The sequence below is a fragment of the Fragaria vesca genome, linkage group LG1 (genome assembly GCF_000184155.1).
Source record: "Fragaria vesca subsp. vesca linkage group LG1, FraVesHawaii_1.0, whole genome shotgun sequence".
Classification (NCBI taxonomy): domain Eukaryota; kingdom Viridiplantae; phylum Streptophyta; class Magnoliopsida; order Rosales; family Rosaceae; genus Fragaria; species Fragaria vesca.
Window position 1 is genome coordinate 9,581,019 of NC_020491.1, and position 14,598 is coordinate 9,595,616.

The 14,598-nt window shown below is 37.2% G+C and overlaps 1 protein-coding gene across 1 annotated transcript in view; it reads right to left on the minus strand.

Annotated features, from left to right (window-relative positions):
* Positions 1-14,297: 14,297 nt before the first annotated feature.
* LOC101307430 (gamma-terpinene synthase, chloroplastic-like) overlaps positions 14,298-14,598 on the minus strand; it is a 5,845-nt gene continuing 5,544 nt past the window's right edge. Inside the window, exon 3 of the mRNA XM_004287867.1 lies at positions 14,298-14,311. The gene's annotated coding sequence lies outside the window, so the exon portion shown is untranslated. The remainder of the gene's footprint in view (positions 14,312-14,598) is intronic.

Below are 14,598 nucleotides of genomic sequence, written 5' to 3' on the forward strand. Positions count from 1 at the left end.
CACCACCATCATCATCATCATCATCTCGCCCATACTGAAAATACTCATCATCTTTACTTGCTGGATCATACCTCATGTCCTCATCCTCCTCATCACTTCTTTCATTCTCACTTTCTAATTCACTCCCACTCCCACCATATGATTGAAGTTGATCCATAAAATCAATTTGTGCATCTAGAAGATCATCCCCTTCATTTTCTTGCACACTTGAACATCCAATTCCTCCACTAGAAGTATGATTTCGGCTTCTATTAAAGTCCATAAACTTCTTTTTTTTGCCATTTTCTTGCTCAACAACCTTCTGTTTTCCCTTCTCTTTTGGACCAACAAACTCACCAATATTGCTTGGTTGAGTAGGCACAGTCTGTTCAACATCTTTAATCACAATTCCTTTGCTTCTACCAAGACTAGGTTCTTCAGGAAATACAGCACAACTAGCAGCTTGGCTAAACAACATGTCTTGTAAGAAGGCCTCATCATCATCTTCTTTTCTAAAGTCAGGGTGCAGCTCCAACTGGTCACAATACACTATTAACAACCTCCAATAAGGTACAGATGAACACATATGCACAACATCTTCATCTATTTGCAGCTTCACTAACTCACCATCTTCAACACCAACCCTATATCAATACTCAATCAGCTGAGTTTGATAGAAAAGACTCAGCTGTTTCACCATGTTCCTTACCTCCACAAGCGACATCATATCTTTGTCACAGTTGTCGTAGAAATCATACTTCCCTCCCACATATGAACCATCTTGAAAGCACCCTCCATGATACACATTGACTGTGAAATACTCTGGGCAAGCTGTAATAAGCAAACAAAAACCATTAAGTTACAAACAACTAAAATAACAGCCCCAACAAATACTTTGCGACATAAAAAGCAAAAAGCCAAACACAAAACAAAGACCATGTGAGACATGAAATAGTCTTTCTTTACTACATACTAGGACCACAACCAATCACTACACAAAAGGTACTATATTAAAAGCCAAACCAAATTCTTCAACAACATTTCAAAGATATTAAAAGCCAAAACCAGGTCTCCAACAACAATTTTAACGATATCTAACACACAAATACCCAGTCTTTAAGCCATAAACCAAAACCATATACAAATAGCGGCTGAGTTTTTCCTATATATGAGTTGAGACAACTGTAAGTTGACTCTTTTCTATTGTTTACATCAACCCCGAAACCAGATTCAAGAATCCATATTTTCCCCCAAAATCAAAAACCCTATAAATGTGCGATTTTAAAGCAATCCATGTCGAAGACCATATTCCTAAAGTCTAGAACTTACTATAATTAGGTATGCCATCGTTCAACCCTTCTTCGCCTCTGGGAACCCACAAATCTGGGTTCATCACCATGCCGATGCGTACTCAGTAGATGAAAGTTTTTTTTTTTCGTATGGGGATGGGTTTTCAGTATTGGTCGATGGGGATGGTTTATTGGTATTGATCGATGGAGAGCACAGTGAGCCCCCAAGATTTCAAATTTTGGGGTTTCTGTGTTTTGGAGCTGGTTTTGGGTTAAGACACCCCCGAAATAGGCTAGGGGCATTTATACCATTTTACAATCTTGTGTGGATCCACGTGGCTAATCAGTTTGCAAACTCATCGCGTGAACTTACCAAATCAGCAACTTAACCACTGATTTAGACGGCCACTTAACGGATGGACTTAATTGTGTGACATTGGAAAGTTCGAGGAGTAATCGATTGAAATTAAAAGATAATGGAGTAAACTGTTGAGGGCATAAAAGATAATGGAGTGACCAGTAATTTCTCCTTATTACTATTTTAAGTTAAGCGGCGGGCAAGACCTAGGTCAAGGGCCACATATATTTTGGGGCTTCAATTTTAGTATATATTTTTTCTTTTAAGTTGCTTTGCCAAACAAATAAATGCAATTTAATAGAAAAGAAATAGGGGAAGCGTTGGACTACGCCATATTACTGTACGCCATTGTGGTCCCGAGACGCGTGGCGTTTTTTCATTGGCAGGGAGGATATTTGAGAGATAGCGCTGAAATTTCTCAGATGACGGCCATATCCCTCATTGTCGACGACGTTTGGGTAAAAGCTAGGGTTCATTCTGTAACACCGACGACAGGGTGAAAATGGGGTTAATACGACGCTGCATGGAGATCGGCCACGTCTCCGCCACGGCAAGCAAAATTGGAGTCGTGCACAAGTTCGGAATCGAAATAGGCAGAGCTGGTTAGTTTGAAACTGATTAACTGAAGAAGGGTTGAAGCTGGTGTATAGCGCATTGAAATAGGCATTTTGGCTCACGAGTTTGAAACCGATGAATTGATCAATGGGTTGAAGCTGTAAACTGCATTCAACCAGATAGCATTCCCTCCGGAGGTATTACTTTTAATCCATGAGTTGCATCATTGTGTACCAGATTTCTGTTGATGTTTTTGAGATTTGATTAACAGTCATCTTCAAATTCATGAGTCAGGAACAGATGTTTGCTAGGCCTGTTTCTATTTCATATCTTATGTATGTGTGTAGTTTAGTTTGTCATCGGTGCACCTATTAGTTATGTGAGTGTTTAGTTGAGAGAGAATCGAACCCAAGAGTATTTGATATAAGCTATTATGTTCACTCCTTGATCTACACTCGTAGATGTAAATCCACTAACATTATTGAAATAACAAGCTGCCTATCTAGATGTTGATCCCACAAAGTTTGATGAGATAACAAGATCTTAGTTCATCCATTTCCATTGGTAGCCACATTGCAATACTTCTAGTTTTATTCATGGGCAACAGTCATAAAAGATTTAGCTGGTGAGAACTCTGTACTGTTTAGGCGTTGGACCGTAGCTTGTATGCTTGATTATCATTTTCACCCATGATCATAGCAACTAGAACCTTGCACATCTTTAATTAGAGAAAAACTGATGCATTTGTCTTGTTCTAGTATCAATTGAATTAACAGATAAACAATATCACTGACATATATCCAATTATCATCTAATATGATCAGGAAATCTGGTTGCTTTCTCTGGTCGCAGCACTGTATGTATGTGCATTTGATAATTTCACTTTGAAAAGAAATCATTTACATCTGTGTTGTACTTACAACAATGTTTAATGGTAGGAAAGGACAACAATGTTTAATGGTAGGAAAGGATTCGGCTCCTCTAAAGTGAGGAGTGTGTGAAGTTAGTCTAAGTTCATAAAATCTAGGCTTTCTATCTAATCCAAAGGTCTTAAGAATTGACACATCACTATTACTTAAATTTTTGATTTTTAGTCTAACCCTAGTTAACTTCTTGTTAACTATATTGTTAACTCCATTGCAAATGTAGCTTGGTCTTAAGCTAGGGATGCCTTCGCCGTATCAAGGTTCCCAACCAAACTCACACCCCCTTTAGTGTTGAATCCCTTATCTCTGCCGCATACTTCCCCCATGGCTGCCACCGGACTCCTCTATATGCTATCTCGTCCTTGATGCTCTCTCCCTCTTCCATGGCCGCGTTGGAGTTCGCCTCTCATCATCTTTCATATGACGACGGGTACTGGTGGTGTCGGAGGAATCCCCGGTGCCGGTCTGAGCGCGCAAGAACTCCATAAATAACCATTTCTTCATAGTCATTTTGGTTGAACGGTAGCTAGGCAGGAGAGATCAGAATCCAGTGAGTTGATCGAAGAACATGACTCAAAGGAGAATTCCGAATAATGGTTTTGAAGGAATGAAGAGTCCATTTAAAGGAGGGATGAACTCAGCAAGCGAGCCATGTTTAAACAAATATGAGGTTAAAGAAATGAACATAATGGTGAAAGGGATATATATATATATATATATATATATATAGAAAGGAAGTTTGAATTAGATGAACATGTAATATTGATGCAAAACTCGTTAATAGGGCTAAGAATGAACTCTATCGTTGACTGCATTTATATGGAGTTAAAGATATAGTTAACAAGAAGTTAACTAGAGTTGGACTAAAAATCAAAAATTTAAGTTATAGTGATGTGTCAATTCTTAAGACTCTTAAATTAGATAGAAAGTCTAGATTTTATGAACTTAGACTAACTTCATGGACTTCTCACTTTAAAAGAGCCGGATCCTTTAGGAAATGCTGTTAAGAACTTAAAAGAGTATGTTCCATCAAGTCACTTGGCCTTTGCTAAGAATCAAATAAATAGGTGTCTAAACCGAACCCTTCAATGGACAGTCATGGACATGGTAGTCTTGTTGATCTTTTGGTCTGTATATATTTCCATGGTCAGTTAATCATCCAGTTGGTTACTGCCTCCTCATTTTAGAGTGACCAGACTGTCTCAAAAGAAATAATTGTTCCAATATATAAAATATATGCTCTGGTGAATTGCAGCTTGAACTTCTTTATATCGTCCTGTTGTTGAGTTTTCATTTCGAGGAACATGTGTGCTAGTAGAGTGTTATTTCTAATGAATAAAATCATTTTCCTGATTGTTTTCAGCAACGTAGAGTGTCTGTGCCAAGGATGGAAGATAGTGGAGACTCCTTTGGGCTACAGCCCAGAGACTTTTTTTGTTCTTTACAATAGTTTAAGGTAGGGTTTCATAAAATAAGCATGTATATGAGCACTAGCCCATATAAAAAGTTGAAGAAGTCTCACAGCCTAAACAATAACATTAAATTACAAGATTCATGTTTGGAATATAATAAAAAAATCTACCCAAATCTACTCCTTTAACTCCTACAGGGCACATCCACATATCTTTTTAGTACAAAGATATAATTATTCGCCTTCATCAACTCTAAATCTAACATGTTCACCAACAAAAAAAAAAATAGTCTACCCTGTTCGAAAAAAATCTCCAAGTCTTCATCGTTACTAAAAAGTTTGAATTTTCATATGTGTTGTAAATAGTTATTACTTAGTGGGCATTCTTGTAATTAGCCGACTAGGGTTGTTATTGTAATTTACATCATGGCCTCATCTCTATATAAGAGATGGTTCCCTACTCAATAATAAATACATATTCTCTCATTCTCTTGGTTGTTTCTCTCATTTCTCAATCTATTCCTTTTGTTTTACAACACGTTTTCAGCACGAATAGTTCTAACATTATCTTGTTTTCTATTGCATGTGAAGCTCTAAAAGCAAAGGATGATCTTTCAATTTGATTCATCGAATTCGCTCTACATTGACATGGAAAGCTTTGAAATCCATGATCAACCATATGAGGATCATTATCTAACCAAGTTCTTGGATTGGCTGAGTAGCTCCACAAACGGCATTCTCAGCTCTACACATAAAAGATGGAGATTATCCGTTCTGCAATGAGTAACGTTTTATTATCTTAATTCCAATTCATATTTGCTAGCCTTGATTATATGATGAACAAATCACCATGAAGCATGAACCCATTGTCTTTGGTTGCATTTTGAAATCTATATACGATGCATGAAGACCTAAATTTATATTTTTAATTTATTCGGATGATAAATACGTATGTGGTATATAAATTTGTTCATGTTTTGTGATTGAAATAGAAGACATAAAAATCTTTAGAGAGGCCAGTAGCCACCGAAATAAGCCCAATTGCATGCCTAGTAGTGCATACCAAAAGGCGCATGGATGAACGAACTTCAGATCCACTATCATTCTCTGACATTCGAACACAAGAGCGTGAATGCATTCTGGAAGTAATGCATGTAACCGGTAATGTAGGACCATTAATTTTGTCATTTATATCAACGGTTACATATATGAAATATTTATGCCTGAAGCATTTAGTGATACAAATTAACATTGCTCATAATGAGGTTTGAATAAAATCCATTTAGAAATGTAACGTCATTTGTTTAATGACGCGTAGCACTGATTATGTTACTTAATTGTGATTTAATAGATACGTTTTGTCAGTTACAGATTTGAATTGTGTCAAATTCAATGTCATTTAAAGGCATATAATGCCGGAAGCATTTAAGGGCATGTAATGCCAGAAGCATTTACCAAGTTATAACCCATATATTATGGCACAAGCATTATGGGTCAAATTATTGTGCAAATTACGATAAAGACGTTATGAGTTTAATCTTCGGTTATACCAATTTAAATTATGTCATTATAATCCATTATGCTAGAAGCATGAATTTTATTATAATCCATTATGCCAGAAGCATTTATCCAATTTAATACCTATGTGTAATGCTAGAAGCATTAATGAGATTTGTACTCATTGTCATTGGTATATACTTAACCACTGCATAAATGATATTTATTTAGTAATTTATGCCATATATTAAATATCGGTTAATTACCAAATTCAAATTGCGTCAATTTTATTTAAACAATTCTCAATTATGTTATCATTTATATGAATTGTTATGGGGATGTAATGACGCATTTTGCCGGAAGCAATTAATGATGCAAATGAATTTATTTTGCACGTAACCGCTACGGTGTTTACATTTATTGGTTCAGTAATTACCAATGTTAATGCATATACTTTATGTCAATTAAATTGTTTCCATTATGTTTTGTTTATTTCAATTTAATTGAAAATAATTACTTTCACTTTAAGTTGTAAGTAATGAATTAATAGCATATGTTGATTTGTCTTATTAATGATGAATATTAAATAAGGCTGAGTCAGAAGCTCACCTCAAGCCTATGTGACAACAGTAAGTCCGAGCCAGGAGCTCAACCTAAGCTGCAAGGCTAGCACAAAAGCTCACCACATGTCGCCTTGAGTCCATGACAATAATTATAACTCTTCTCAAACTAGGCTCACCCAGTTGGATGCGATGTCTAGGCAAGTTCTTTTGAGGATGTGTACTTAAGTGAGCCTTGCTCCACCACCTCATCATATCTTACCTGGTCGTATACAATTAGAGTTACCGAAAGGGTTGACTAATAACATTGCATTTCTTGGCAGACCATTCTGAGCCCAGTAGGCCACTCTCCCTCTACGGGGCCTAAGAGCCCGGCCAACATACCTCTCAGATTGTGCCATGTAGACTTGTAAAGTATGTTGAGGTTTATCTCTTTCACTTTAATTAAAGTCAATTCCTTTGGTCCAGCAGAATCAAACAAAAGAAAAATAATCTAATGACACTGTTTTTCGTACCTAGTCATTATGCATGTCTATAAGGCACTCCAAATATTTTCTCATAATAGCTGTTGTTAATACATTCACCATATGTAATGTGTAGTTAATTGCCAGAAGCATTTACACATAATTACATGACATATTCACTATGCTAAATTAGTAGCGTGAAATTAATATTATCAATTGTTACATGATTATAATTTGAAAATACATGTACCTAATGAACCGGTAGTTCAGAAGTGAACCTGTAGTTCATGTATAAATCAAACTTGTAGTTTCGATAATAACCCCCTTAAGAAACTTAAAGTTTCATTCCAAAATTCATCAGACATGATAAAATCGGTAGCTTTTATCATGTTAATTGGTAGTCTCTAGAAGAAACTATTTGAAGTAGACATCTTCCTTGCCTGAAGCAAAACAAAATTAGAGAATATTGAAATGAAAAGGCTTGATGCCCTAGAATCTCAATCAAAATTGATATGTGTTATCAATATTAAGGAACTGAGCATTCTCGTCTGACTGACGAGGCAAAATACCTCTACGTTTTAGAAGAACGTTATCAAAAGGTAAGTTCATTGAAACCAATGCTTAAAACATTGAAACCACTAGAAAAATGGTGTAATATCTTTGCATAACCTTTGAATGTGCGGCCAGAAGCGTACATTGAATACATTCAAATTTATTAGCTAGAAGCTAAATGATTCGAGCAAATAGTAGCTATAGTATTGGTGTTTGATGCACTCGGGAAAAACATATGATGCACCGTATCCTCAACTCAATTATCACACGGGCATCCCCTTTAGAATAAGGGTCTTGTCTTTGATGACACATTATGTTAAACTGCTCGTTAAGAATATTGAATACTAGACCATCATATGCAAAAACTAGAATATACACTATCTATTTATGCACAGAATGCAAGGAAAAATACGTGGACCTATCCAACCATCATGCGGACCAGTTAAATATTAATAGTTTTGGTTGATGCATCGACAAAAGTGATTAGATGTCACATCACTGTCCACAAGAAAATGCTGCGTTTGCTAAACTCTCATCCATGAAATTTAGGGTACGCCACTCGGATTATCTTATAAAGTTTATAAGACATGATAATGCCGGAGAGTTTACATCGATGGCTTACGATGATTATTACATATCCCTTGGGATATGTTGAACATATAGTTTCCTATGTTCACACCCAAGATGGTCTCGCAGGTAGAACCTTGGTAATGCGCACCAAGCTTCTATTGTTTGCGTCGGGCTATGCAATCTTGCATGCAGCCATGTCGGTCCGGTTGAGGCCCACTGCTACCCATCTTATTTCGTGTTACAGTTGGTGACTGGGTGTGAATCTGATGTTTTTGCACTTACACACATTGGGTTTGTAGTCTCCGTGCCAATTGTGCCGCCACAACGTACACAATTGGGTCCTCAACAAATGATGGGCATATATGTCGATTATGAACCCTATCCATTTATGTGCTCCTTAGAGCCCTTGACAGGAGATCTCTATACCACTAGATTTGCGGTCGTCACTTTGATGAGATAGTCTTCCCGCTGTTAGGGGGAGATAACAACGTCACCTTTCCTGATGAACGACGTGTAGAATGTCTCATCTTGATCCCCAAACCGCACATGTTATATTGAAGTGCGAAGAATTCTACTTCTAGTTGAAGTGCAAAGAATTGTAGATCTATGTAGTGTAGCCCAGAATATGCCAGACACTTCATTAGATCTAGTTAAAGTGACGAGATCATATATACCTGCTGCAAACCTGCAAGGATAAATGTCCCGTAGGACGTATCGTCCTAGTTGGACGAAGTACGGCCATGGCGGCTAACCAGTCATAGTCCCTACCCTGAAGCGAGGTAGACCATTAGGTTCGAATGATTCTTATCCCTAGAAGAGGATAAACTTGGCACAAATGAATCTTCTTGCCATCGTAATCTCAAACCAATTCAACTCACGAGATTAATCCAGATTATGGGTTCGTCCTAGAAGAGACGAAGTTGGGGGACGCTCCAACATTTAAACCCACTCCCGAGAATAGAAAATCTCGGTAAATTTAGTGAGATATTGAATCGGAATGAGAGTTCATCGATGATGTGTTTGTATTTGCGGTGGCCACCGAAATTATAATAAGCGATGATGTCGAACCTTGATTCGTTGATAGATCTCAACGAAGAGACGAATGGCTAAAAAGGAAAGAAACAATCCAGGTCATATTAGATTCCTTAACTTAGAGAAAGGTGTTATGGGCCTATTGTTCTCATACCTCCCCATGATTAAACATGCATATAGAGTTTAATGGGTACTTGTAAGGAAGAGTAATGAGAAAAATGAGATTGTGATATACAAAACTCTTCTAATGGCGCAAGGATTTTCTCAACGCCCTGTGATTGATTATGAGGAGAAGTATTTTCTCATAATGGAAGTCATAACGTTCCACTATCTTATCAGTTTGGTAGTTTCCAAATAACTGAATAAGCAGCCTATGAATGTGGTAACAACTTATCTCTATTGGGATCTGAATATAGAGATATACATGAAGTTTCCTGAAGGACTTCTGTTACCCAATGTAAATAGTTCTAGACCACATAACATGCTCTCCATTTGCTAGAGTAGTTCACTTTAGGGGTTCAAACAATCCAGGCGGAGTTGGTATAACCGTTTAAGTGAATATTTGCTTGGGGTGGGATATATGAACAAATGGACTATGCCTATACGTGTTTTAAGGAAACAAATTCCTGGTTTGTAATTTGTGGTAATTTATGTCAATGACATGAATTTGACTGATACTCTTGAAGAGATTAAGGAAACTGCAAAACACCTGAAATCAGAGTTTGAGATGAATGACTTTAGGAGACCAAATATTATTTTGTCGACCTGAAGTCGTGCAAAGTGCAGATGGAATTTTGGTCCATCAATCAAATTAAATCTAGAAGATATTAAGATACTTTGATGAGGATAAAACAAAGTATTTAAACACACCTATAGTCGTCCGAGGTCTAAACAAAGTATTATCGTGCAGATAATAACGAAGAGATATTGAGGCCAGAAGACTCATATCTAAGTACAATAGGCGCATTATTGTACTTGATTAAATGACCTTGACCGGACATCTCATGTGATGTGAATTTGTTAGCTAGATATAGCTCTGCGCCAACACACCGCCTCCGTAAATGGCATAAAAGACAATTTTCCGTTACTTTAAATGTATGACGGAAAAGGGCTCGTTCTATCCTTAGGCATCATGAAATAGATCAACCGCCTATGATCCTTATAATGATGCTTGCCTTGTTAAATATGCTGACACGGGTTATGTAAACCCACACAAGGCTTATTCCCAACTGGTTATGTCTTTACTATAGGGAATACAATAATCTTAGAGATATATGAAACAAAAACCTCTTTACATCATACTGACTATTAAGTTATTCAAGAAGCATGATCAATGTAGTAGTTTTACCTAGTGTGTAGCTTTCAGGGGGAGTATCCTGAAGCATACTCTTGACCATTGTGTACTCTTTTTGTCCTTCGTCCAGGGTTATTTTGTCCCACTGGGTTTTGTTACCTGACAAGGTTTTAATGAGGCACACATGTAATTGGTTACCTTGCTCATGCTGCATCTTAAAGATGCTTTTATTTGAAATATATGCATTTGCTCATCTTTTCCCTTCGACCACGGGTTTGTCCCACTGGGCTTACCGGGCAAGGTTTTGGTGTAACAACTAATATGCATCTATCTCCTACAGACTCACATCTTATGATCCAGACTGAACCGCTTCACCGAAATCAAGGGTTCTGACTATCACTGCTACTTGTGCGTTGTACTCTTTTCTCCTTCGACCAGGATTGTTTTTGTCCCATAGGGTTTTTATTACCTGGCAAGGTTTTGACGAGGCAACACCGAAGCACATATTAGAGGAAGCTAATGACAGAGAATACCCAAGGGAGAGTGTTGTAAATAGTTATTACTTAGTGGGCATTCTTGTAATTAGCCGACTAGGGTTGTTATTGTAATTTACATCATGTCCTCATCTCTATATAAGAGATAGTTCCCTACTCAATAATAAATACATATTCTCTCATTCTCTTGATTGTTTCTCTCCTTTCTCAATCTATTCCTTTTGTTTTACAACAATATGTACATTTTTGAATTTACACAAGCATTATTTGCAAAAAAAATTCTACAAAAGCATTATTTTCATACATTTTGAATTTTTTTATCAAAATTTTTTTAGCCCAAATAGTTTTGTAATCCTAGTTCCGTCCCTGGTCCGTGCTGCATTATTATTAAAATGTTTATGATTGTTTTCATGGACTTGAATTTTACCCACACTCACAGGCTATAACCCGAATCTTGTTTGTTCTATGGATAAGATTATACTTTGGATTGATCTATGGTTCTACCCATGAAATGCTTCTGTTTTATCTATGTGAGCTACTTACAATTCCGCCTCCTCCCCCCTAAGTAGCTCTTCCTAAACAATCCAATTGAGCACTTTTATTGAATTTGGTTATAATGATGATAAAGCTTGATTGGAAATAGTAATATATATTTGTTGTGGCATGGTGTTTATACTGTTTTAAATGAATGCGTGCACTAATGATATTTTCTGTGTTCGCTACCAAAAGATATCTGAACTTGCCAAAATATAACCAGAAAAGTTGGTTAGGGTGTATAGCCTACTTGAAATTTGGGCATTCATAATTGTTATTGAACCAGTTGCCCTTCTTGTTGGAAACAGGTCCATGGAAGACTGAAGGTCTGAAGGCAAACCACTCGCCATGGTCGGAAAAAAAGGAAGGAGGAGCACCGCGTCATAGACACGCAAGTAACAACAACATTTTTAGTTTTTTCACATGTTGTAATTATTTGTTCTTGTTGTTGTTACTGCTAAAAACAGTAGAATGGGAGAACATAGAAGAAGGCGTAATTATTTGTTCTTGTTGTTGTTACTGCTGAAAACAGCAAAATGGGAGACACATAGATTGTTGGATAACACCGATTTCTCAGCCATATTGGGGAAGAAGAGGTTTAGTTTGTGGTACCACTGGACTGATGTCCTTTTAATTAAAGTGGTGGTTATTTAGAATGAGTCCTCCTGTTTTGTGTAGTTTGTTTTAATTATCAGAACATTGTTGTTGCCTTCTCTTGACCTTAAATATCGTTTTTACCTCTTAACCTGCACCTCCATGTTCAGTAGTTAAATTGCAATGTGAAGAAGTTATTTATAAGGGACAGCAGGACCTTTAATTTGCTTGGCACTGTGAAGAGTTTCGCAATCGGACATTGAGCTGCCATACATGTATACTGGGTTTATGATGCTGGTGATGTAGGTAAATAGACACTTGATTTGACTATGCTCTCTCGGCATTGAGCTTCCTCTCTAATATCTCCGTGTTCTGGATTCCAGATTTTATTTCTCGATTACACACTGCTGTATAAGTTTGAATCCTCAAAGCTAGTGAAACGAATCCGGAGGAAAATTCTCTGATTTATCCTCCAATCTCGCAGTAAAAACAAGTGGTTACCATGATGAGCTGAAATTACACACGTACCCTTCCGTTAATGGAACTGTCAGGAGTACGGTACTTATGGAGCCAGCTTTTGCCAAGAAATAGATAGAATAGAAACAGAGTAAGGGTTCAAGCACCACAGCCACATTTTGAGTCGATCACTCTTACATGACTAACCTCTCCGTTTTGGAAAAGAAAAAGAAAATTGAGGTAAAGCCTCAATTCATCTAGGTAGACAGAATTAGTTCAGCCAAAATTTCTCTTCTTCTCAATTAATCGTCCAACATGGTGATATATGAATCTGGGTGGTGGTTTTGATGGATCTGGGCGTTTTCGGGTTGGCCATTTCGGACTCGCTAGCCATCATTGATGAGGGTCGAGCTGGACCGCGGCGGCAATGGGTTCAGCAGGCCCGTCGTGGGCAAGCTATTGATGACAACGACGGCGAAAAAGAAGAAGAATTCTGAGACGGGTAGTTCGAACCGGGTCGGGCTCTGCGCGAATGGGTTTGGAGGCGTGGCAGCACCAAGAGATCTGGGGGAGGGGACTGACCGACTGAGTTTGAGTTTGTTCTAACAGTTTATGTTAACGAGTTGCCACACGCGCCGTTGGTGAGCCCAAACTCTGTGGAGGGAAGAAGCAAAAAAAATAAAAATAAAAATCACTCCCCTTGTTATTATTGCTTGGCACTCCCCTTGTTATTATTGCTTAGCACCAAATGCTTAGCAATAGCACCAAATGCGTGATTGAGATGTTGCTTCGCACAGAGAGAAATACCATCACATGATTCACATGCTAACTCTCTCTCATGCCCCTTTTATGATCACTTCATGATTGGTCTATCATATATAGTTAGCAATTGTCTAGCTTTAGAAACAGAGCTATATTGCTTAGGAAGCCCTTATAATGATGACTCTTAAGTTGAAGATTAGTTGAAGAATTTTTTGTTTATCCCATTTTTCGATCTTATATCCACATTTTGATCGTTTAATTTATAAAATTTATGAGTAAATCATTTCTGTAAATTTTCAGCCATATTGAAAATCGTTAAGACATTCATAAATGTCATTTTTCCATTATGAACTTGAACGGTTCATGTTTGACAAATTTGATTCGTCCATTAATTTGATCTAGTTTGTTACCCTAACGATAACCGATTTAGCTGAAAATTTGTAGGGCTGATCTACACATATAAACCTAAAAATTGAACAGATAAGATGCCAAGATGTAATCGAAAAATATGTATTTTAAACCATAAACCAAAAAATCTTCAACATAAGGATCCTCACTAGAAAGACTCTCATATTGCCTATATGCACAAGTCAAGCAAATACATGTTCTCCAACTTTTGGGCCTGCTATGCAGTTATTTAAGTCAAATTTCACACGTAACAAGTTATTATGTAACATGAATAACATGATGATCATCATCATCGATAGGGATATGATTTGTGATCAAAGAGACTAAACGATCTTTAGTCACCCCAACCGATGTCCCAATACCATCACCGTGTTGAAATATGCAGTGAGCAGTTCGTGCCATATTGAGTGACATGTTCACAATCGATTTTGATATAGTAGCTTTTGGCACTCTCTTCATTGATTTCTTCCATGAATAGCAGATTAAGCCCTTTATGTATTCTTGTGCTTCTTCTTCCGATATGCCTTTCTCTTCCATGTAAATGGACTTTGCAACATCCCCTCTCTCGTTTTCAGCCTTCGAGCAATTGAAAAGAAATAAGGATTAGTACATAGGGTGAAGTCTGGTAAGACAGTCCAACACATTATGTTGTCAAAGACCCTATTGTATTTATATTAGAATCTTCCATTTTTTGTGAAATGTACATTATACAAGTTTTTCGTTCGGATTTAAAGTTTGACGACATAATACGTCACGTATCACCTAACATAATATGTTACATCTATACGAATATGATATATACCTTGGAAGTGCCCAAATCATCTGTAAGTCGTGTTATGATGGATGCCCAGTATATCAGTTGA